The sequence below is a fragment of the Eleutherodactylus coqui genome, chromosome 13 (assembly GCF_035609145.1).
Source record: "Eleutherodactylus coqui strain aEleCoq1 chromosome 13, aEleCoq1.hap1, whole genome shotgun sequence".
Classification (NCBI taxonomy): domain Eukaryota; kingdom Metazoa; phylum Chordata; class Amphibia; order Anura; family Eleutherodactylidae; genus Eleutherodactylus; species Eleutherodactylus coqui.
The window spans coordinates 104470067-104492604 of NC_089849.1; the positions used below are offsets into that span (position 1 = coordinate 104470067).

The 22538-nt window shown below is 48.2% G+C and overlaps 1 pseudogene; it reads left to right on the forward strand.

Annotated features, from left to right (window-relative positions):
• LOC136588042 (ABC-type organic anion transporter ABCA8-like) overlaps positions 1-22538 on the forward strand; it is a 145223-nt pseudogene that overhangs the window by 22137 nt on the left and 100548 nt on the right.

The window sequence follows — 22538 nt, forward strand, 5'->3', positions numbered from 1 at the left end:
TGTTATATAACAGGGTATGGAGAACAAAGCTGGACCGCTCCTTCTTTATACCCAGCCTGTCATCAGGGAGCGGGATACGGCTGAAACAATAGTATCAGCTGTGTCCCGCTGTTAATCCCTGATAAGGTTCATCGGAGAATGAACCAATGAAAGTACATTGATTTTCAATGATCCATTTACACTTGTATTATGTGCTATAGAACTCATTGTTCACTATGGGCGTAATAAACGCTGTACATACGCAATTATATTGCGTTTGTGCAGCGTTTATACGTGCTGTCGCCAAGCGACAGGGTAGGGGATTTAAACGGAAAAAGAAACCAGGAAGACTGTGCATGACAGCGTGCAAGAGTTATGCTGTCATGCACAGTCCAAATAACTGCCATGCGCAGCAACAGGCTGGCTCACACAGCAGTAAAACGCTGCATATTCATGCAGCGTTTTCCGCATATAGTCGTGTGAGTGGGCCTGACTATGAGCCATAAAGCTATATCCTCTTTTTCTAATGCTGTTTTAGCTGATGCTCTTGTTTAATAAAGCGGAATAATTTCTATGAACACTCGTACTCTGTGTGTTACATATCTTGTTTCTTCGAGCTCATACCCAATTTGGCACCCACATTATACAGCATTATACAGCATTATACAGCAGCGCAGTAGTGCTAACAGAAATTTGGCGCCTGAAGAGGGACATTAGGCCCAAATTTCACTCAAAACCGTCTTTTGAGCGATAACTAATGTCTAACTGCACCAACATTGTGCAGTTTTCATTAAGCCGTCGATCATCGTTGTCTTTCAGCATGCTAAAAGACAATGATGAGCCTTATCAGGGATTCACAGCGTGATACAGCTGATACTGTTTTTTCAGCTGTATCCCGCTCCCTGATGACCGGCGGGGTTGAAGAACACAGCGGTCCAGCTCTGCTCTCCATACCACGCTCGGAGTGCTCGGCTGTATAACAGCCGGACGCTCCGAGCAGAGAACAGCTTGATGCAGAAGACAAGCGGGGACATCCCGCTTGTCTTCTGCATCTTCTGCTCAGAGCACTCGGCTGTATAACAGCCGGGCACTCGAAGCGGGGAACAGCTGGATGCAGAAGACAAACGGCTCCGCTTGTCTTCTGCATCCTCCATTCGGAGTGCAAGATGATCGCTCAACGTTTGAGCGATCATCTTGCGCTGTAAATGACACAACGATTATCGCTCAAAAATCACTAAAAAACATATTTTGAGCGATAATCATTGTGTCTAAATGGGCTTCACAGAGACTACTGTTATCACGAATGCTATGACTGCTGTTACATGAGGTTTAGTATGTGCAGAGTGATTTCCTGTTGAAACAAGGAAATCATATGCATTTTTTTGTGTGCGTGGGAAAAAAATCTCTTGTAAGCTGTTTGTCCTTTTTTTAAGTAGTATCTTTACACAAGCTGAAAGACAAAATGAAGTTAGTATAGAGGACATGCGCCATTCTCTCACGCTAGTGGGGCTCTATGCCCTTTTAGTTGTTTTTTGCTCTACTGGAATCATTGGCTGCCGCTGTTTACTCCATCTTGCATTCCTTAATTCTTTATCTTCAATGTCTCGTCTTCTGTTATAGATGGCGGGAGGGTCAGTGAGGAAGACCAGTCTGTGGCAGCAAACTATCGCTCTCCTGTGGAAGAACCTTCTACTTAAGTGGAGAAGAAAATGGCACAGTGTCCTGGTGAGTAGCCGCAGTCACTGCTTCTGTCACGACTAAATTAACAAATCCCTCAACCCATGGATTTATCTCTTTGCATGTCACAGAGAATTAATTTCACAAAGCCTTGTCCTTAATTGTGCTTTCAGCACTCAGGCAACTATACTAAGATGGAACAATGCCTCCACAGGGCCACCTACCCTGTTTCCCCAAAAATAAGCCCTACCCCCCAAAGCCCTAGTTACACTACATTAAAAAAAGAATACATTTCCCAAGCTGAGAAAGCCCTCCAGTGGAGAAGGCCCACTATTACCGGCTGGCTAATAAACCTGATAAACTACTAGCTGCCAAGCTCAGGCAAAGAGAGAGGCTTAACACAGTCTACTCTATACGATCCAATAATGGGACGTGCACCTCAAACCCCCGCACAATAGCCCAGACATTCCGGGAGTTCTACAGCTCCCTTTATAAACATAAACCACAAAGACATCCATCAACACCACAATCCTTCTTGATAGGAATATCCCTACCTCAACTAGGCCCTAATCAACAATCTGATCTAAACCAGCCCGTTGCGACAGAGGAGGTGGAAGAAACCATAAAAAAACTAAAACTGGGCAAGGCCCTGGGGCCGGACGGGTTGACCGCCCTCTACTATAAAAATTTGCCGAATCCCTTTCCAACCCCCTAGCACGCCTGTACAACGACATCCTATCTGGAAAACACATACCCAAAGAATTCTTAGACGCTCATGTAGTAGTAATTCCTAAACCCAATAAAGATCACACCACCCCGAAGAATTACCGCCCCATCTCTCTCCTAAACCTTATCTATAAAATATTCACTAGCATCCTTGCCACCCGGCTAAATAAATTCCTCCTCACCCTAATCCACAAGGACCAAGTTGGTTTTATACACACGCATCAAGCCCCAGATAACGTCAGAAAAATGTTAAACCTAGTCCACATATCACAAACTCAAAAGTCCCCACTGCTCCTCCTAGCACTTGACATAGAAAAAGCATTCGATAGCTTGTCATGGGAATATCTATTTGCGGTCTTAGATAGGATGGGTATAAGAGGCCCATATGTGGCGGCCTTGAGATCCCTGTACTCCCGTCCGTCTGCGAAACCAAAGCTTCAGTTTCAGAAAACGACTCGATTCCTATTCAGAGAGGGACAAGACAAGGCTGCCAACTATCACCGGCCCTATTTGCACTCGCGATGGAACCTTTGGCCTGCCTAATTAGACAAAATCCAAACATATCGGGCCTTAGATGTGGGGAAAGGGAATCTAAACTGAGTCTCTTTGCAGATGATATTTTATTGTCTCTTACTAGACCCCTAACCTCATTACCCAACCTGATTAGAGCTCTTGACTCCTTTGCGGAGGTGTCAGGCTTAATGGTCAATATGGACAAGACTGAGGCTCTCTATATTAATATCTCCAACCAGATGAAAAAGCTGATAGACCTCAATTTTGGGTTCCACACTCCCTCACACTTCCTTACATACTTAGGTATAAAACTAACCCCCAATCTAGCCTTGTTATACAGATGGAACTATCCCCCCTTATTTAAATCCGTTAAGGCAGATCTGAGGAGATGGGACCAGCCCACCCTGTCCTGGATTGGACACATAAATGCTATCAAAATGACAATACTATCACAACTTCTCTATCTCTTCAGATGATTCCCCATAAACATTCCGGCGGCAGATTTGATAGAGATCCAAAAGGCAGTCTCCCAATTTATCTGGAGGGGAAAGATACCAAGAATCAGGCAAAACGTTATGCACTACCACAGACGGGTGGGCGGACTATCTGTACCCAACTTTCAAAAATATTTTACGGCGGCCCAATTGTCTCAGATTCCTCCAATATTCGCAGGGTCGGGAGCACCAATCTGGGCAGAACTAGAGGCCTCTATGATAGCCCCAGTGGACCTCCATACAGTCTTCTGGAATAGGGGCTTCAAGGGCCTGACCTTATGACTACTGTCCCCATTGACAGCTCATCTTTTTGACATCTGGAGAAAAACTAGATTCAAATATTCCTTGATGACAGATTTCCCGCCCCTTTTACCCATTATCCCTAACCAGGATTTCCCTTTGAGTACCCAACAGGGGGCTTTCCAGTGGTGGAGAGACAAGAGTATAACACACCTACACCGATTCTTACAGTTCCAAAGGCTCCAGATCACTGATTTTGACATCCCCAACAATCGATGGCTCAAACTTTACCAGAACCCACAGTTTTGTTAGAGCATTGCTGCCTAGGTCGACATCTATACCCAATAACACCACATTTGAAAGGATATGCCTATGGACCCCCCTCCAACCGAGGACCATCTCCTGTCTATATGTATCTATGAAGCAATCACCTCTTTTTTTTTTTTTAATGGAGCAATATGGGAAGTTTAATGCAAATCTATTACCAAGGTCAAAAAAACACATTTAAGGGCCAAAGAGGGACAGAGGGACTTGGGTCAGAAGAGGGACTGTCCATCCAACAGAGAGACACTGGGGAAGTATGAAAATATCTTGTCGGTGACCAACTACAGGTCCGTCCTGATCCGGGGGCGGCTTGATGTCTTTTTTTTTTGGTAATTCGCTTTTTATTGAAAATTTTTCTTATACAGAGCAAACAGCATTGCATAGGTGCGCTTTGTTTGACCAAAGCATGACATCGAATGGTTCAGGCGGGTTCTTACAAGATATATACATACATTACAATGTTTACTGATTATATCTAATAACTAATCTCTGGTTCCAGTCGCTCTCTCCGGCCCAGTCACTCAGGCTTAAAGGCTTTATTTACTGGGCCAGGGTGGGCGGCGGCGACCACTCCCTGAACGCGTTCATGCACCTGAACTTATTTTAACTTTATAAGTTGTTAAAAGAGTAATAACCGGGGTGGAGAGGGAGGAGGGGAAAAGGGTAGGAAGGGAGTGGAAGGGGGATACGGGGGGAGGACTAGACTTCAATCTTTTATTCTGCAGCTTACTCCACTTTGTTGTTTGTAACTCATAGCTCCGGTGCCTCCGAAGGTGTCCCCTCTTTTATATATTTATATACACAAATATATAACGCCTTCCTTCTTTTTCTTCGAATTTTAATAGCATCCTGTCCAAGCGTGATCGCTCAGGGGCAGGTGGCCGTGTCTCTGTCGGGGGATTGCAGAGAGACAGCTGTCCAGGTGGTGCTCCACTTATTGCTCCTCGGAGTGATGCAGCCTCGGACGCACCGGAGAGTCATGGTTCGGCAGGGGGGGAGTTAGTCATGTCCAGGGTCTGCGGATGCGAGATGACGTAGAGCTAATGTACCAGATCGGCTCCCAGTATATGTTGTTTTAAGGTTATGTTTGCTGTGTGAAGTAGAGTAAGGTCAGCTATTGGCTTTTCTTGTTTGCTATTTGGAGATATCGCTAAGTCAATGCGGTCCCATCGCCATTCCAGTGGAGTCGGCTGGGAAGGATGTAGTGAGTGCTCTATTGAAGCTAACTTCACCAGACAGAGGAATATCAGACCTGGGGGGGGGGGGAACCAACCGCCTCTTGACAGAAAATATCTGTATGGCAACCAGAGTATACATAGCCTCACAATGGTTATCGCCCGTATTGCAGATAGGCCCTGTCAAAGCTAGAATCTCGCTGATGATGGCATATGAGAAGCTTTCGGCTATCAGAGAAGACAGGAGGGAGCTGTTCTTGAAAACATGGCAACCGTGGTCCGACTACTTAGGAGTTCCAGGTCTCACAGAGGCCCTCGAGCAATAAGTTGGGGAGGGGAGAGAGATATAAAGTAGCCCTACGGAAAGCATAGATAGCAGCAGAACTAACCCCAAAAATACATTACATGGTTTGCGGAAGTTGTTGCCTGGATACTTGACTGAGCTTGCTTTTGTTATGTTTTGTTTTATAAACCTTTTTATATTGAAATCCCCCTGCAAGGGGTATATATATAGTTACTATATTGTAATAATTTGAGAAAAATTAATAAATCTATTTGAAACTAAAAAAAGAATACATTACCTAGCAGGTCCAGGTCTCTGCCGCTGCTCTCCAGAGGATCAGTGCAGTTCCCATAGTCCACAGATACCCGTACAACATCACTTCCTAGTTACAGGATTCATAAATCCCACCTCTAAGAAGCGATGGCTGTTATTGGTTCTTTGACTGCTTCTCAGCCACTCAATGCAGCGCTGGATGAACCAATGCAATGGCTGTGATTGGCCGCGGCTCAGCCAATTCATATATCCCACCTCTACAGCGCAATTGTTGTTGATTGGTTCTTCCACTGCTGCTCAACCAATCAATGTAGTGCTGAATAAACCAATCACAGCCATTGCATTGGTTCATCCAGCGCTGCATTGTTTGGCCTTAGCAGCTAACCAAAGCCGTTGCTTCCTGGAGGCAGGATTTATGAACACTGTAATCAGGAAGTGATCTTATATGAGTGGCCGATGACTGCGAGAAGAGCAACGGGAGGGACCTGGACCCGAGCCTGCTAGGTAAGTGCAGTAAGACATCCCCTGAAAATAAGCCCTAGTTCTCTTTTGGGACAAAAATTAATATAAGACAGGGTCTTATTTTTGGGGAAGCACGGTATTAGAAAATGACGTTGTGGAGGCATTGTTCTATCTTCCATTTGCATATTTCCCAGAGGAGCATGCATGGCCTTATAAGTCTCCTGATACCTAAGTGCTCTCCCTAAGGAAAAAAGATACCCGTCCCAACCCACATCTAATCTTTCACACTCGTGAGTATTGTATGCTCATGACAGGAAGAGACATGATATCATCAGAATCTCACAGTAGTGCAGCTTCAGGAACTTAAATCTGTATTCCACATGCCAGATATGTCAACCCATGGGTACGGAGTGGGTAAAGGATGCCTTCTTCTTGAACATGTTAAGCTCTACCACTTGCTGGTACCAGTAGATTATGGGCTGTGTTAAGCTCTGTGTTTACCCTTCAGGAATGGCTCCAGAACTTGGCCTATGTGCTGCTGATGTTCATCGTGGCAGCCATGGCACGGATGTCACCGCACAGTCAGCTCTCCCCATATGAGGCTCTTGGGCGAGTTAATGAATTTAAGTCAACAAACTTCACAGTGGGATATGTCAGCACCATGCCTACTAACGGGGAGATCATGCGGAGAGTGGCGGAGAGCGGAGACCTGCGAGGTAAGTCACAATGAATGGGGGAAACCTGCACACTCTGTATTCAGTTACTGATTGCATACAACTGCCTGCGTGTGTTTGTTACAAAACACAGTATCATTGCCGACAACAGGTTTCCCTGAAAATAAGCCTTCCCCTGAAAATAAGCCCTGCCCTGATTTTTCTGGATTTTTGGGGAGGCTTGAAATATAAGCCTTCCCTTGAAAATAAGCCACAACTGCATTACATTTAAAAAAAGGAATACATTACTTTGCAGGCTCGGTCTAGGTCCCTTTCGCTGCTCTCCAGAGCTACGATATGCTTCTTGTAGTCCTCGACCGCCGACAAAAGATCACTTCCTGTTTACGGGATTTATAAATCCCACTTCCTTGAAGCGATAGCTATGATTGGTTTTCGAGAGCTGCTCAGCCTATCAATGCAGCACTTGATGAACCAATGTGATGGATGTGATTGGTTCATTGAGTGCTGCATTGATTGGTTCTTCAACTGCTGCTCAGCCAATCACAACCATTGTGCTGGGGAGGCGGGATTTATGAATTGGCCAATAATACCACTGCTCAGCCAATTTATAAATCCTGGCTCCACAACCCGATGGCTGTGATTGGTTCTTCGACTAATGCTCAACCAATCAATGCAGGACTCGAGAACCAATCAGAGCCATCACTTCCTGGAGGTGGGATTTATATATCCCATAACCAGGAAGTGATCTTCTGTGGGCGGTCAAAGACTGCAAGAAGTGTGTTTAAGCTCCGTAGAGCAGCGGGAGGTAAGTATAAAAAGACATACCTGAAAATAAGACCTAGCACCTCTTTGAGGCAAAAATGTATATAAAACAAGGTCTTATTTTCAGGGAAACATGGTAACCAGGTCTTGTTCAGCTGATGTGTTTAACTGAAATGAATATGTGTTGCTTTGGTATTGGCTCAAGCTTGTGTATTTTAACTGGCAGGCTTGCTTTTAAGTCACTGCCCATTTTTTGTTATTGGACTTTAGGCATATAAGAGCAATCATACAGAATATAGTGAACCACAGAATAAATTAGGCAAACAATCACACCCATAATGAGAGTAATAGTAAAAACACAAAAATCCCTGGGCCATTAAAAAGAATTAAAAAACACCAGGGATCCATCGCTGTATAAAAATTGTGCCACTGCAGTATATCCCCTAAGTCCAGTTTTAGACGAGCATATTGTAACGCGTTCGTAATACAGTCATGTTACAGATGGCATTGCAACTGTATGTCATCAGTATTTCAGCCCTCATACGGCTATATCAACCGTAGAACCTAAAAGTTTTTTAAGCAAGCAGTAATGAGCAAATGAAAAAATGTGTCTTTTGTAGAGATGAGCGAACGTACTCGTCCGAGCTTGATACTCGTTCGAGTATTAGCGTGTTCACGATGCTCGTTACTCGAGACGAGTACCACGCGATGTTCGAGTTACTTTCACTTTCATCTCTGAGACGTGAGCGCGCTTTTCTGGCCAATAGAAAGACAGGGAAGGCATTACAACTTCCCCCTGCGACGTTCAAGCCCTATACCACCCCCTGCAGTGAGTGGCTGGCGAGATCAGGTGTCACCCGAGTATATAAATCGGCCCCTCCCGCGGCTCGCCACAGATGCGTTCTGACATAGAGGAGGGAAAGTGCTGTTGGTGCCGGAGCTGCTATAGGGAGAGTGTTAGGAGTATTTTTGGCTTCAAGAACCCCAACGGTCCTTCTTAGGGCCACATCTAACCGTGTGCAGTAGTGTGGAGGCTGCTTTTTGCAGTGTTGCACATTTTTTTTTTTTTTTGTATATCGGCCGTGCAGAGCATTGCGCCCTGCAGTAATTATACATAGTCCAGGGCCAGTAGTGGTGAGGCAGGGACAGAAGACATATATTGTGAGGCAGGGACAGAAGACATATATTGTGAGGCAGGGACAGAAGACATATATTGTGAGGCAGGGACAGAAGACATATATTGTGAGGCAGGGACAGAAGACATATATTTATTGAATATAGGCAGTGGGCCTTTGCAAAAACATTTGGGGAAAAAAATCTATTTGGGCTGCCTGTGACTGTCCTCAGTGTTCTGGGTCTGTGCTGGGTGTAGTTGTCCTCCTAATTCATACGCAGCCAGCTAAGTGTTACAGCAGGCTTGCGCAAAATTATTTCCTGGCTCTGTGTTGGCTGTTACATCACATTCCAGTCCACAGTGCAACAGTCTGCAGTTATTTTACATACTCCAGGGCCAGTAGCGGTGACGCAGGGACAGAAGACATATACAGTGTATATAGGCAGTGGGCCTTTGCAAAAACATTTGGGGAAAAAATCTGTTTGGGCTGCCTGTGACTGTCCTCAGTGTTCTGGGTCTGTGCTGGGTGTAGTTGTCCTCCTAATTCATACGCAGCCAGCTAAGTGTTACAGCAGGCTTGCGCAAAATTATTTCCTGGCTCTGCTGTGCGTTCGGTAAGCGAAGTCAGCCTCCAACCACAGGCCAATAAGCGGCACATTTAATTACAGCGTTCTGTTTCTGCACTACTGGTAATACACCATGCTGAGGGGTAGGGGTAGGCCTAGAGAACGTGGACGCGGGCGAGGACGCGGAGGCCCAAGTCAGGGTGTGGGCACAGGCCGAGCTCCTGATCCAGGTGTATCGCAGCCGACTGCTGCGGGATTAGGAGAGAGGCACGTTTCTGGCGTCCCCACATTCATCTCACAATTAATGCGTCCACGCGGTAGACCTTTATTAGAAAATGAGCAGTGTGAGCAGGTCCTGTCGTGGATGGCAGAAAGTGCATCCAGCAATCTATCGAACAGCCAGAGTTCTGCGCCGTCCACTGCTGCAACTCTGAATCCTCTGGCTGCTGCTCCTCCTTCCTCCCAGCCTCCTCACTCCATTACAATGACACATTCTGAGGAGCAGGCAGACTCCCAGGAACTGTTCCCTGGGCCCTGCCCAGAATGGGCAGCAAGGGTTCCGAATCCTCTCCCACTGGAGGAGTTTGTCGTGACCGATGCCCAACCTTTGGAAAGTTCCCGGGGTCCGGGGGATGAGGCTGGGGACTTCCGGCAACTGTCTCAAGACCTTTCAGTGGGTGAGGAGGACGATGACGATGAGACACAGTTGTCTATCAGTGAGGTAGTAGTAAGGGCAGTAAGTCCGAGGGAGGAGCGCACAGAGGATTCGGAGGAAGAGCAGCAGGACGATGAGGTGACTGACCCCACCTGGTTTGCTACGCCTACTGAGGACAGGTCTTCAGAGGGGGAGGCAAGGGCAGCAGCAGGGCAGGTTGCAAGAGGCAGTGCGGTGTCCAGGGGTAGAGGCAGGGCCAGACCGAATAATCCACCAACTGTTTCCCAAAGCGCCCCCTCGCGCCATGCCACCCTGCAGAGGCCGAGGTGCTCAAAGGTCTGGCAGTTTTTCACTGAGAGTGCAGACGACTGACAAACAGTGTTGTGCAACCTTTGTCGTGCCAAGATCAGCCGGGGAGCCACCACCACCAGCCTCACCACCACCAGCATGCGCAGACATATGATGGCCAAGCACCCCACAAGGTGGGACGAAGGCCGTTCACCGCCTCCGGTTTGCACCGCTGCCTCTCCCCCTGTGCCCCAACCTGCCACTGAGATCCAACCCCCCTCTCAGGGCACAGGCACTACCGTCTCCTGGCCTGCACCCACACCCTCACCTCCGCTGTCCTCGGCCCCATCCACCAATGTCTGTCAGCGCACCGTCCAGCCGTCGCTAGTGCAGGTGTTGGAGCGCAAGTACGCCGCCACGCACCCGCACGCTCAAGCGTTAAACGTGCACATAGCCAAATTTATCAGCCTGGAGATGCTGCCGTATAGGGTTGTGGAAACGGAGTCTTTCAAAAGTATGATGGCGGCGGCGGCCCCGCGCTACTCAGTTCCCAGTTGCCACTACTTTTCCCGATGTGCTGTCCCAGCCCTGCACGACCACGTCTCCCGCAACATTGTACGCGCCCTCACCAATGTGGTTACTGGCAAGGTCCACTTAACAACGGACACGTGGACAAGCACAGGCGGGCAGGGCCACTATATCTCCCTGACGGCACATTGGGTGAATTTAGTGGAGGCTGGGACAGAGTCAGAGCCTGGGACCGCTCACGTCCTACCCACCCCCAGAATTGCGGGCCCCAGCTCGGTGGTGGTATCTGCGGCGGTGTATGCTTCCTCCACTAAACCACCCTCCTCCTCCTCGTCCTCCTCCTACGCAACCTCTGTCTCGCAATCAAGATGTGTCAGCAGCAGCAGCACGTCGCCAGCAGTCGGTGTCGCACGGCATGGCAGCACAGCGGTGGGCAAGCGTCAGCAGGCCGTGCTGAAACTACTCAGCTTAGGAGATAAGAGGCCCACAGCCCACGAACTGCTGCAGGGTCTGACAGAGCAGACCGACCGCTGGCTTGCGCCGCTGAGCCTCCAACCGGGCATGGTCGTGTGTGACAACGGCCGTAACCTGGTGGCGGCTCTGCAGCTCGGCAGCCTCACGCACGTGCCATGCCTGGCCCACGTCTTTAATTTGGTGGTTCAGCGCTTTCTGAAAAGCTACATTTCCACAAGTCCCACACGGACGCTGCCACCCTGCGCACCCTGCAACATCGGTTTCATCTGCCAGTGCACCAACTGCTGTGCGACGTGCCCACACGGTGGAACTCTACGCTCCACATGTTGGCCAGGCTCTATGAGCAGCGTAGAGCTATAGTGGAATACCAACTCCAACATGGGCGGCGCAGTGGGAGTCAGCCTCCTCAATTCTTTACAGAAGAGTGGGCCTGGTTGGCAAACATTTGCCAGGTCCTTGGAAACTTTGAGGAGTCTACCCAGATGGTGAGCGGCAATGCTGCAATCATTAGCGGCACCATTCCTCTGCTATGCCTCTTGAGAAGTTCCCTGCAAAGCATAAAGGCAGGCGTTTTGCGCTCGGAAACAGAGGCGGGGGAAGACAGTATGTCGCTGGATAGTCAGAGCACCCTCCTGTCTATATCTCAGTGTGTTGAGGAGGAGGAGGAGGAGCATGAGGAGGATGAGGAGGAGGGGGAAGAGACAGCTTGGCCCACTGCTGAGGGTACCCATGCTGCTTGCCTGTCATCCTTTCAGCGTGTATGGCCTGAGGAGGAGGAGGAGGAGGATCCTGAAAGTGATCTTCCTAGTGAGGACAGCCATGTGTTGCGTACAGGTACCCTGGCACACATGGCTGACTTCATGTTAGGATGCCTTTCTCGTGACCCTCGCGTTACACGCATTCTGGCCACTACGGATTACTGGGTGTACACACTGCTCGACCCACGGTATAAGGAGAACCTTTCCACTCTCATACCCGAAGAGGAAAGGGGTTCGAGAGTGATGCTATACCGCAGGACCCTGGCGGACAAACTGATGGTAAAATTCCCAGCCGACAGCGCTAGTGGCCGAAGGCGCAGTTCCGAGGGCCAGGTAGCAGGGGAGGCGCAGAGATCAGGCAGCATGTACAGCACAGGCAGGGGAACACTCTCTAAGGCCTTTGACAGCTTTCTGGCTCCCCAGCAAGACTGTGTCACCGCTCCCCAGTCAAGGCTGAGTCGGCGGGAGCACTGTAAAAGGATGGTGAGGGAGTACGTAGCCGATCGCACGACCGTCCTCCGTGACGCCTCTGCCCCCTACAACTACTGGGTGTCGAAGCTGGACACGTGGCCTGAACTCGCGCTGTATGCCCTGGAGGTGCTTGCTTGTCCTGCGGCTAGCGCCTTGTCGGAGAGGGTGTTTAGTGCGGCTGGGGGAATCATCACAGATAAGCGTACCCGCCTGTCAACCGACAGTGCCGACAGGCTTACACTCATCAAGATGAACAAAGCCTGGATTTCCCCAGACTTCTCTTCTCCACCAGCGGACAGCAGCGATACCTAAACAATACGTAGGCTGCACCCGCGGATGGAAGCATCGTTCTCTATCACCATCAAAAACGGGGACCTTTTAGCTTCATCAATCTGTGTATAATATTCATCCTCCTCCTCCTGCTCCTCCTCCTGAAACCTGACGTAATCACGCCGAGTGGGCAATTTTTCTTAGGCCCACAAGGCTCAGTCATATAATTTTTGTAAATTTTTATACGTTTCAATGCTCATTAAAGCGTTGAAACTTGCACCTGAACCAATTTTTATTTTAACTGGGCTGCCTCCAGGCCTAGTTACAAATTAAGCCACATTAACCAAAGCGATTAATGGGTTTCACCTGCCCTCTTGGTTGGGCATGGGCAATTTTTCTGACGTACATTAGTACTGTTGGTACACCAATTTTTTGGGGCCCTCACCTACAGTGTAATCCAATTAATTTTTTGCCCACCTGCATTAAAGCTGACGTTACATCAGCTGTGCTGGGCACTGCAATGGGATATATTTATGTACCGCCGGTGGCTTCCTGGCACCCACCCATACTCTCGGTCCACACGGAGTTGTAACTGCATGTGTCCACTTCTAAAGAACCCCAGTTTGACTGGGGCATGCAGTGTGGGCCGAAGCCCACCTGCATTTAATCGGACGTTACCTCAGCTGTGATGGGCACTGCAATGGGATAATGGGATACATTTATGTACAGCCGGTGGGTTCCAGGGAGCCACCCATGCTGTGGGTGCACACGGAATTCCCATTGCGGAGTTGTACCTGCCTGTGACTATTTATAAAAAACCGCGGTCTGACTGGGGCATGCAGACACCTTGACAGAATGAATAGTGTGTGGCACATAGGTTCCCCATTGCTATGCCCACGTGTGCAGCTCCTGATGGCGGTGGCACAGGATTATATTTCTCATTGCTTCTGTATAGCATTGTGGGCTATCGCCCCGCCCCTTTTAAAGATAGTCACTGCCTGGCCGTGCCAACCCTCTGCAGTGTGTGCCTGCGGTTCCTCCTCATGGCAGACGCACTTATAAATAGACATGAGTGTGGTGTGGCATGAGGGCAGCTGAAGGCTGCGCAGGGACACTTTGGTGTGCGCTGTGGACACTGCGTCGTGCGGGGGGGGGGGGGGGGGTTGGGCAGCATGTAACCCAGGAGAAGTGGCAGCGGAGTGTCATGCAGGCAGTGATTGTGCTTTGTTGGAGGTAGTGTGGTGCTTAGCTAAGGTATGCATTGCTAATGAGGGCTTTTCAGAAGTAAAAGTTGTTTGGAGGGGGGAGCGCCCACTCTTGCCGCTATTGTGGCTTAATAGTGGGACCTGGGAACTTGAGATGCAGCCCAACATGTAGCCCCTCGCCTGCCCTATCCGTTGCTGTGTCGTTCCCATGACTTTCTTGAATTGCTCCGATTTTCACAAATGGAAACCTTAGCGAGCATCGGCGATATACAAAAATGCTCGAGTCGCCCATTGACTTCAATGGGGTTCGTTACTCGAAACGAACCCTCGAGCATCGCAAAAATTTCGTCCCGAGTAACGAGCACCCGAGCATTTTGGTGCTCGCTCATCTCTAGTCTTTTGTCTTTATGCCACAGGATGAAATGCATTAGGTGTCATTTGTTTTATACACCTAAAGTCTAATAAAGATATTTTATCAAAGGGCGAGAGAACGCTGGATATTTTCAAAAAACAAGTCCTTTATGTATTGAGATGCCGGTCACCAGTAACCCCCATCATTGAGAAGTCCCGATATCACAGCTCTGAAGGTCTTGGCAGCTGGTTGACATTATGCATTACGGACCCTTTTTGTGCCTGCAGGGTTAACAGTCAAGGAATACGAGGATGAGAATACACTTCTGAATGATGTAAAGAATAATACAGCCGTGGCTGTTGTGTTCCATCAACCGTTCCAGTATCACATTCAATTCCCATTCGACAACATCTCCAGCCCCAATGACCACATATCACCCCCAGGTAACACTCAGTAAGGGGCAATGCTAGGACACCAGCAAGAGGGGTGCCAGGTTACAGTCCATGTTGCCAGGTGTGTCAGGTGTACAAGACAAGTATCATCCAGTGCCACAAGATACTGGTCCATATCTCTCAATAGTGAGGATGTCTCAGCTTTGTGCATGGAGTGTAGATGTTGGGTCAGGGATAGGTTGGAGAAGGCAGAGAGTGGCAGGGTGGACAGTGATACATAGAATTAATCAGCATTGCATCTAACTCCGCTGTATTTAACTTGTGTATCTACATCTGTGGTAGCTAAGGGCTTATTCAGATGAGCATCCTTTTGACGTGATGTAGGAGTGCCAAAAAATCGTGGCTATTAGCACCAATGGTTTTCTATGGAAACATTTGAACAATGGAACAAATAGCGCTCCACCACAGAAAAGGACCTCAGCGACTGAAATTTAGCAATTCTAAATCCCTGCTGTGGGAAGAAAAAGGACCTGACCTATCTTTGGAGCGCTAGGCGCAGTAGTGTCCATAGACTCCTATGAGAGACTATGCAAGCCAGCTGGCAAATGGAGAACCGGGGATTCCCTGTAGCGGAGAGAGAAGGGTTAACCTGCTAGACAAAATTACACTGACTGTCATTATGCCTTTTAGCCCTTAAACTACCCGTTAGCGGCACAGGCGTTAATGGGTAGTATAAAGACTAAAAGGCAAAATGACAGTCAGTGTAATTATGGCCTGCATATTGATCCTTCTCTTGCTGCTACAGGGGAATTCTCCTACAGCTGGGAGAGAGAGAGCAGGGCTGGAGGGGTTCCCCGAGGGAATCCCCCATAGCAGAGAGAGGGGACTAGAGAGGGCAGGGGTAGTAAGAAAGAACGGGGCTGGAGGGGTTCCCCCATAACAAGGAGAGGGGGCGGTGCTAGAGAAAGGGCAGAGTTATCGGGGAAAGAGAGAGAGCGGGGCTGGAGAGGTTCCCTATTGGAATCCCCCATAGCAGGGAAAGAGAGGGTGGGGCTAGAAAGAGAGAGGGCACAGAGCTAGAGGGGACTCTCCAAGGGATTCCGCCCTGGTAAGGAGAGAGGGGATGGGGCAAACCTCTAGCCACGCCCTTGTTATTTGTATAGTGCCAACGTACTTCGCAGTAATTTACTTTATTACCCCCCCCTTCCTTCACGCTGGGTACTCATTTTCCTGACCTCGGAATAATGGAAGGCTGAGTCAACCTTGATCTGGTTACCTGAACTATGGGATTTCAGGTCATGAGTGGGAGCTTAGAACTGCATTTCTGCTGCCTTAAAGGGGTTGTCCCGCGAAACAAAGTGGGGGTATACACTTCTGTATGGCCATATTAATGCACTTTGTAATGTACATTGTGCATTAAAGGGGTTGTCCCGCGGCAGCAAGTGGGTCTATACACTTCTGTATGGCCATAATAATGCACTTTGTAATGTACATTGTGCATTAATTATGAGCCATACAGAAGTTATAAAAAGTTTTTCACTTACCTGCTCCGTTGCTGGCGTCCCCGTCTCCATGGTTGCCGTCTAATTTTCGCCGTCTAAAATGGTCGAATGGCCAAATTAGACGCGCTTGCGCAGTCCGGGTCTTCTTATCTTCTCAATGGGGCTCCGTGTAGCTCCGTGTAGCTCCGCCCCGTCACGTGCCGATTCCAGCCAATCAGGAGGCTGGAATCGGCAATGGACCGCACAGAAGAGCTGCGGTCCACGGAGGGAGAGGATACCAGCGGCCATCTTCAACCGGTAAGTATAGAAGTCACCGGAGCGCGGGGATTCAGGTAAGCGCTGTGCTGTTCTTTTTTTCAGTCCCTGCATTGGGGTTGTCTCGCGCCGAACGGGGGGGGGGGGGGGGGGTTGAAAAAAAAAAAAACCCGTTTCGGCGCGGGACAACCCCTTTAATTATGAGCCATACAGAAGTTATTCACTTACCTGTTCCGTTGCTGGCGTCCTCGTCTCCATGGTGCCGTCTAATTTTCAGTGTCCAATCGCCGGATTAGACGCGCTTGCGCAGTCCGGTCTTCTTCTTTTCTGAATGGGGCCGCTCGTGCCGGAGAGCGGCTCCTCGTAGCTCCGCCCCGTCACGTGACGATTCCAGCCAATCAGGAGTCTGGAATCGGCAATGGACCGCACAGAAGACCTGCGGTCCACCGAGGGTGAAGATCCCGGCGGCCATCTTCACAAGGTAAGTAAGAAGTCACCGGAGCGCGGGGATTCAGGTAAGCACTATCCGGTTTTCTTTTTTAACCCCTGCATCGGGTTTGTCTCGCGCCGAACGGGGGGGCTATTGAAAAAAAACAAAAAACGTTTCGGCGCGGGACAACCCCTTTAACACTCTGTGCCACACGAGGCTTCCCTTGGGGAGTTCCTAATAGCCCTACCCTCTTTCCCTCCCTGCTATGCGGGATTCTCTTGGGGTGTACCCTCTAGCCCGGCGGGTACTAACAGGAGCCTACAGCGGGATATTTAAAACTTGCTGTTCGACACTTCTGGGCTGCTGCCGCAATCTCTTTCTCTGTCTTGTCCCTGAACTCCAGAACAGCAAAAAAATTTAAAAATCTCGTATAGCACCAACTTATTACGCAGCACTGTCAGGTAATTTTTTTATTACCACCCAGCCAGCTGGGTACTCATTTTACCAACCTCAGAAAGGTGGACAGCTACCTGAACCTTGCAGGGATTGAACTCTCAACCTTCAGGTCATGAGTGAGAGCTTAGGACTGCATTACTGCTGCCTTAACACTCTGTGCCACACGAGGAAGCAGAAATGCTGTTTTTCTGCATCATACAGCTCCCAATCATATAAATAGGTGATTTTAGTGATAATTTGGCTCGGGACTTGTGAACACAAAATTCGTTTATTCGCATGTTTTTGTGCGTAGTTAGCCGCGTTTTTTTGACGTGGTGCATTTGGGCACGCATAGGTCCCTCATGTAAGAGAGCCATAAGCCTGTTATATCTAAGTCTGATGTATCCATCTCTGGTATATCTAAGTCTAATTCTAAAGTCTAAAGCATCCATCCCTTGGCTTAGTCTCAATGCTGTTTTTGGCATTTGAGACGGAACTCCGCAACGGAAACCCACAGCGTGTGCAGAAATGTGGTGGGAATGCAGCTTAAGTATGATGTAGCTAAGGCTATTGTGTAAGATGGCGTGGCTGAAGAAATAACTGTAGTCTTTCGGGGGCAGCATCAGGACACTGAAAAGCGGAATGCTTATCTACGGAACTTTACTGAAGAGAGGGGTACAACAGTCATCAAAGTGATACCTTAAACGGGCTGCCCAAGAGAAAATGGTTATAGTTAAATCCAGCACATTTTTTGGAATTACACTTATTAAATCAATGTTTCTATCCCCAGATATTCCAGGACTAATTTTGGAATAGCGCCACCTGCTGTTTCTATTGAAGAGCTTTATTGTGCTCAGTAAATGTTCCAAGCTGGTCACACCTACTGAGTATCGTTTCTCTTCAGTAACGCTGTCTAAAACTCATTACTTGATCAGCATCTCTTCTGACATCAGAAAATATAATGCAACTTCAAAAGCAGCCGCTCACCACCAGGGATCGCTCCACAGGGAGAAGCGAGACTGAGCATGTGCGACCACCTTGGACTAATAACTGAGCTGCATACACAATAAAAACAGCAGGTGGTGCTATTCTAAAATTAGCCTTGAAGTATCTGGACATAATCAATTGGCTGGGGTTTGCTGCTCGAGTCCCCGACCGGTCAGCTGTTTCGCTGCACACTGTCAACGGCAAAATATATAGGGTACGTAGCAGAAGCTCATGCTCCAACCCCTATGGCCGACACTGGTAATTAATTGCAGGGGCAAGTCTCATTGATTTTAATGAGTTGCACCTGCAATTACCAGTGCTGGCCACTAAATAGGGGTCGAAGCATCAGCTTCTGCCATGTACCCTGCATATTTTGCCATTGATAGCAGGAGCCGAAACAGCTGATTGGTAGGGGTGCCGCGTGGCAGACTCCAGTTGATCGTCTATTGATGACCTATCTTGAGTATTGGCCATCATTAAAAATTGCCTGGAAAAATTGTTTGAAGGGAACCTGCCATCACGTTTGAGCCCCATAAACTACATTATGGGGCTCAAACGTGAGGGAACGGGGAGCAGTGTTTCATACTCACCGGGTACCCTGTTCCTGCTCTGTGTACCCGCAAAGTTGCACGCGCACACAGTGTGACTCTTTTCAGTCGGCTGTGTGCGTGCTCCCCTATTCACAATTGTTAAAAAGAACTAAAGTGAACGATAATCGTTTGGTTTAAATGCGAGTCAATGACCGACTGACGAACAAAAATCATGCACTTTTCAGTGCCGTTCAGTTTCAGCTGGCATATAAATCAATGGCAGCTCATTCACTTCTTGATGCGTTTAAACGCTCCCAGCTCAGTGTTATATATATGAATGTGAAACTCTGAACGAGAAGTCGCTGATTCTCAACGATGATCTACTTGTCTAGACAGACAGCACAAGCATGAATGAGCTGGTGATGACGTCATCAGCTCCTTCCTCCTGCAAAGTAAGAAAGCTTTCAAAAGTAGGAAGTGTTAATTTATTTGTTGTCAATTAACAAAATACAAAGTGAATGAACAAAAGAGAAATGTAAATCAAATCAATATTTGGTGTGAGCGCCCTTTACCTTCAAAACAGCATCAATTCTTCTCGGCACACTTGCACACAGTTTTTTGGAAGGTACTCGGCAAGAAGGTTGTTCCAAACATCTTGGAGAACTAAGCACAGATCTTCTGTGGATGTCGGCTTCCTCTAATCCTTCTGGCTCTTCATGTAATCCCGGACACTTGAGGATGTTGAGATCAGGGCTCTATGAAGCCATATCATCACTTCCAGGACCCCCTGTTGTTCTTTACACTGAAGACAGTTCTTAATGACATTGGCTGGATGTTTGGGGTTGTTGACCTGCTGCAGAATAAAATTGGAGCCAATCAGACTCCTCCCTAATGGTATTACATGATGGACAAGTATCTACCTGTATCTCTCAGAATTGAGGGCACCATTAATCCTGAGCAAATCCCAAACTCCACTTCCTGATGTGCAGCCCCAAACTTGCAAGGAACCACCACCATGCTTCACTACTGCCTGCAGACACTCATTATTGTACCGCTCTACACATGCTTTACTGCTGCCTGAAGACACTCATTATTGTATTGCTCTCCACCATGCTTCACTGCTACCTGCAGACCCTCATTATTGTATTGCTCTCCACCATGCTTCACTGCAACCCGCAGACACTCATTATTGTATGGCTCTCCACCATGCTTCACTGCTGCCTGCAGACACTCATTATTATACAGATCTCCACCATGCTTCACTGCCTCCTGCAGACACTCATTATTGTACTGCTCTCCACCATGCTTCACTGTCATCTGCAGACACTCATTATTGTACCGAGCTCCACCATGCTTCACTGCTGCCTGCAAACACTCATTATTGTACCGCTTTCCACCATGCTTCACTGTTACCTACAGACACTCATTATTATACAGTTCTCCACCATGCTTCACTGCCTCCTGCAGACACGCATTATTGTATAGCTCTCCCCATGCTTCACTTACCTACAGACGCTCATTATTGTACCAATCTCCACCATGCTTCACTGCCTCCTGCAGACACTCATTATTGTACTGCTCTCCACCATGCTTCACTGTCATCTGCAGACACTCATTATTGTACCAAGCTCCACCATGCTTCACTGCTGCCTGCAGACACTCATTATTGTACTGCTCTCCACATGCTTTACTGCTGCCTGCAGACACTCATTATTGTATTGCTCTCCACCATGCTTCACTGCTGCCTGCAGACATTCATTATTGTATTGCTCTCCATCATGCTTCACTGCAACCCGCAGACACTCATTATTGTACTGCTCTCCACCATGCTTCACTGTCATCTGCAGACACTCATTATTGTACGGCTCTCCACCATGCTTCACTGCTGCCTGCAAACACTCATTATTGTACCGCTCTCCACCATGCTTCACTGTTACCTACAGACACTCATTATTATACAGTTCTCCACCATGCTTCACTGCCTCCTGCAGACACTCATTATTGTATAGCTCTCCCCATGCTTTACTTACCTACAGACGCTCATTATTGTACCACTCTCCACCATGCTTCACTGCCTCCTGCAGACACTCATTATTGTACTGCTCTCCACCATGCTTCACTGTCATCTGCAGACACTCATTATTGTACCGCTCTCCACCATGCTTCACTGCTGCCTGCAGACACTCATTATTGTACCACTCTCCACCATGCTTCACTGCTGCCTGCAGACACTCATTATTGTACCGCTCTCCACCATGCTTCCCTGCTGACTGCAGACACTCATTATTGTATCGCTCTCCACCATGCTTCCCTGCTGCCTGCAGACGCTCATTATTGTATGGCTCTCCCCATGCTTCACTGCTGCCTGCAGACACTCATTATTGTACCACTCTCCACCATGCTTCACTGCTGCCTGCAGACGCTCATTATTGTATCGCTCTCCACCATGCTTCACTGCTGCCTGCAGATGCTTATTATTGTACCGCTCTCACCATGTTTCACTGCTGCCTGCAGACACTCATTATTGTACTGCTGTCCACAGTGCTTCACTGCCACTGTAGTGTACAGGATTGTACACTCCATAAAAGGCTGTGGACTTCTAGGTGATGTGATCTTGTATATCTCACTGTAATATGCTAATGTGATGTTGTTCAACCACACTTTATCCCTCACAAGGTACAGCCTAGCTTACAGGCATGATTCAAATGGTTATTGTTTTCATTCTATCTTTTGGAGTCTCTCCCACTATTCACCATCAGCACTTCACTTCAGGAGAAAGAAATGTTTTCTTTTATTTTTTTCCTTTTTTATATTTTTGTTTTGTCCGGCACAGACCTTAGTCTGTATAAGGCCTAGCGTCATGAACTTGACAATTGCCCTTTTTCTCCTGTGGAAACCGCACCAGAAACGCTTAGTTTCCAGGGAAGAGAGCAGCTGCACCACTGTGGCAAAAAAAGCTGCTGCTCCCACACCTGGCTCTAGTTCGGCGTACTGCACCACCTGCAGACACTTATTATTGTACCGCTCTTCATCATGCTTCACTGTTGCCTGCAGACACTCATCATTGTACCGATCTTCAGCCATTGCAGTGAACAAACTGCCTTCTGTTACAGCCAAATCAGATTTTTACTTATCAACGCTGATCACCTGCTGCCATTTTTCTGCACCCCAGTTTTTATGTTTTCGCACATAGTTGAGTCGCTAGGCCTTCTTTCTGTGTTGAAGGTATGGCTTTTTGGCTGCAATTCTTCCATGAAGACCACTTCTGGCCAGACTTCTCCGGACAGTAGATGGGTATACCTGGGTCCCACTAATTTCTGCCAGTTTTGAGCTGATGGCACTGCTGGACATCTTCAGATTCTGGAGGGATGTAAGCATGATGTGTCTTTCATCTGCTGCACTTCATTTCTTCCAAAGAGCTTGAACAGCACATCTTGAAACCCCAGTCTGCTTTGAAATCTTTGCCTGGGAGAGACATCGATGATGCATTATAACTACCGGTATTATTGTATCTTGTCACCACATGAAGTAGGGCTGGAGACAAGAGACAGGCTGCTTGACTGGCTGGTCACGACCACTGTTTATGATTGGCTGCACCATTGGCTCTCCATAGGTCCTGGCACTGAGGTCTCCTGCTGTGAGTGTGCCTCTGCTATCTCCCCTCCCGCTTGGACTGTTGCCGGCGCCCTCCCAGCAGTAGTGCTGTGACAGTGGCCTCCCATCTCCCCTTACCATCTTCCCTTA